The sequence below is a fragment of the Sinocyclocheilus grahami genome, unplaced genomic scaffold (assembly GCF_001515645.1).
Source record: "Sinocyclocheilus grahami isolate Dianchi unplaced genomic scaffold, SAMN03320097.WGS_v1.1 scaffold1062.1, whole genome shotgun sequence".
NCBI classification, from domain to species: domain Eukaryota; kingdom Metazoa; phylum Chordata; class Actinopteri; order Cypriniformes; family Cyprinidae; genus Sinocyclocheilus; species Sinocyclocheilus grahami.
This window is the reverse complement of record NW_015506241.1, coordinates 89326-93254: the sequence shown is the minus strand read 5'-3', so window position 1 is coordinate 93254 and position 3929 is coordinate 89326.

Genomic DNA, 3929 nt, shown 5'->3' with positions numbered 1-3929 from the left:
TTAAAATAACCTTTTTTCTATTTGAATATATTTTAAAATGTGATTTATTCCTGTGACACAGGAATAAAGCAGCATTACTCCTGTCTTCAGTGTCACATGATCCTTCAGAAATCATTCTAATATGATTTGCTGCTCGAGAAACATTTCTTATTATTAATATTAATGTTCAAAACGGTTGTGCTGTTTCATGTTTTTGTGGAAAGTGTGATACTTTTTTTTTTTTTTTTTGCTAAACTTGAAGTTCACAAGAACAGCATTTATTTGAAACATATTTTGTAAAGTCTTTACTGTCACTTTTGATCAATTGAATGCATCCTTGCTGAATAAAAGTATTAATTTCTTTGAAGAAAAAAATCTTAGCCTGCTCACCCCAAACCTTTGAACGGTTGTGTATATGATAAAACCAAGCAATAAGGTACTAGAATATAGTCAAGGCTAAAGGGTTTTGTTTGGAGTTACAAAGCATGGCCACGATTGATTTCATTAAACCGTTTCTACAAAATATTACATACTTTTCATCCTTCTGACAGAAAACATAGTCCCTGACATTTAAACACATGTATTTTGTCAGCATTTAAAGGTACATTAGCATATAAATGTTAGCCTTAAAGCTAACAGACATGACATACAAAACTCCAGTTTTACTTTCACAGGGTCTTTAAACAGGTTTACTGTTAATGTGGCCCACTGAACTCAAGTTTTGTAGCGGGTCAGGGAGTTTCACGGCCTTCTCTATGGAAATAGTCTGATCTCGCTGCCTGTTACTGATCTGAGAGCAGCGGTTTTGTGGTAGCAGATGGCATGCGATGTCAGATCTCTCCGTTTCTGTTTCTGTCAGAGAGTTGGGCAGAGCTGCTAGGCGTGAAGCGCTTTGGCATGGGCCGGCCTTCCCTCTCTCTTCCCGTCTGCTTTAACACACGCAGCGGGAGCTGCGTTTGATGATTGTAACTGCATGTGTGATTCTGACTCCATGCTTTCGGGTCTACTCTTGCCAATTACTCTTTGATTTTAGAGGGATTGTTCACTCAAAAATAAACGTGTGATCATCATTAACTCACCCTCATGTCGTTCCTATCGAGTGCGCATCCTATCCAGTAAATCGCAGTAAGCGTAGTGCTTTGTTACATTTGATAAGAAATAAAGTCTTAGCTTTCAAATTCTGTCTATTTTATTACAGAATTCAATCAATAAATACTGTTTTGGTGCTCTTAAATGTGGAGTGACAGATCGCTATAGCGCCTCAGTTCAAACCATAGCCTCAGAGTCATAGGTTGCACTTTAAATCAAGCGTAGCGTTAGTTCTGGCAGGTCCCGTTAGTCAAGCTCGCATCAGCTGACTCTCAGCTGATCCCCATCAACCTATGGGAATACGACACCTATCTAAGCATTCATATATAAGGTCCCGCTGTAGTATCAGCAGTTTTCACATTGCTCAATAGCTAATAGCCTCCTCCATCCCCAGCTCCTCCTCTGTCAGTCAGGATTCAGCTTCTGATTCTCCTTTGAATCAGATTAATTCTAAAATGTGTACATAAAATTATTGAACTTTAACGATATCTGCAATACATTTATGTTGGTTCTGTTCTGTTTACTCTGGGGGGTTATCGCTGCTCTCCCTGCTCTCATCTATGCTAGGCTGCATGGAGGCGCAGGGAGTTCTTGCCCAGAACTTGAACCATACCGCAAATCCAAACTGTATGCTAATTGTCAATCATCTTTGACGATAGTGGTCCTGACAGAATTAAAGTTATAGGACGAAATAAATGAACGAACATCAGAGGGTATGTTGAAAGATACAGTACAACTTACTGAAATGTATCATGTGTCTCAATCAGCGTTTTAACCGCAGACAGACGTCAATAAAACTAAATGTCACATAATGTACATTAACCTCAGGAAAGCCATTCAATGTTTATAAACTTGACAGTTAGGTAGACAATAAAACTCTAGAGAGGAACATTTTGCTAAATATATATATATACGCTATATTATTTTTACTTGACATGTTCTTCATTATTTAATGTACGTTTGAACTAAATCAGTCATGAAAATAAGTTTTTATGGCAGCCAGCATTTAAATGTTTATATTTCAAAAACTAATTGGAATAGAAAGATAGTTATGTAATTACCATAAAAACTGCCTGATGTGCAATTGAAATGTTTGCATACAAATCAGTTGTCAGTTTTTACCTTTAAACTATTTAAACCTTAAATATTATAGTAATGAACCAACTGACAGGTTTCCCTACAGCGTTAGTAGAAATAAAATATTTCACTGAGAAAAGCTGACATACTGACACACACACACACACACGCATAAATATCAAAATTAATCAAAATTAATCAAAATCGAATTTAGATCAGAACTGAATCGAATTGTGAAATTTGTGTCAATGCCCAGCCCTAAAAAAATAATTTTCTGAAGAATCTTCACGTTTCCTGCCATAAAAAGACAAAAATGACATAAACAATTTTTAAAAAATTATATGTTTGTGTTCCACTGGAAAAAATAAAAGTCTGCAGGTTTGGAACGACATGACGGTGAGTAAATAATTTTCATTTTTAGGATGAACTGTCGCTTTAAAGCAGCACAAGCACAGATGCAAGTCTCCGTAGTCGAGTGTAAACCGCTTCTTTTAACGCCTTTCTGTAGCCAAAACGTGCCTTAAAAAGTGTTTAAGCGGGATGGTATGGTGTTGAAGACGTCGGGGTGGGTGGGGTTTCGGTAGTCGTGGGGCGTGTAGAGGTCAGAGGTCGTGGCGTACGTGAAGTGTGGTGTTAGACATCAGCAAGTGCAGTATTCAGAGGTGTGCTGTAGCCAGAATATGCCAATATATTTGAACATGCTGTATGTATAGAGCAAAAGCATCTTTTGGGTGTTTGTTGTGAGTGTGTGTGTGCTTTTTAGGAGTTTTACCGCATTGGGAAAAATGCTCGAGCTGAATAAATGTGTGGAGGAGAATGTCAAAACGTTCCCTCTGGACAGCTGCCATTACGTTTGGTCTTTATGCAAAACGAATTATTGATTAGCACAATTGTACTGACCCGAAATTGTGTTTCAATGGTGTGTATGAACAAACAATCTGTACACGACCTTTACTTACTGCTGTGCAGTTAATATTTTATGTTCTAAAGAAAATATATGCCTTTGTATTAAAATGCAAATCTGTCTACACTGTTCTCCTGTGCGTTATGCTCTGAGAAAACTTGTGTTGTTGTTGTCTACATTTTTTTTCCCCTTTCACTTGTGAATGTGCCGAGAGCAAGGTGTTCTGGGATTGCAGAGGACTACGAGTGCTCTTTCTGGACTCTCGGAGGACTGATGTCGTATGTGTGAACTGTGCCGCCACAGGTGCAACATGCCGTCTGATCCTTATATGAATAAATATACACGTCCAGTTCTCAAGTGTCGCCTCTTTTCTGGCCCCTGATCTGTAGGGCCTCTAATGAATCAGGTGCTGCAAAGACATTATGTGACCTTTCATGACGAGATTTACACTGTTTTACTGACATTTGTCAGCACGGTTAATGTCTTTAAAGGAGAACGAAGCGCCAGGAAGAAACTTCGAGAACCAGATTTTGTCTTTTATATCAGGCGAGGACACAATACACTTAAAGAATTGTTCTTTATATATAAAAACCGCACTTACAGTCTGTGAGTCAGAACAGCCGGCATTGTAGTCTACTCTACCAGGATCAAGAAACAGTCCTCCATAAAATGTGCTGCACACATCTGAATATTTGGGTTGAACTGTTCTGGAACAGTGTTGTAAATACAACTTAACCACTGATTTCTAGTCGTGTCCTCTTTTGGAAGACCAAACAGTAGTTTCGCTTTTACAATGAAACACAGCGTCACACACGGTGAGCTAGAGTGAGCGGAGGCAGGCTTGAGAACGGCGCGGCCGGCGGATTCGACGAAGGAGGCT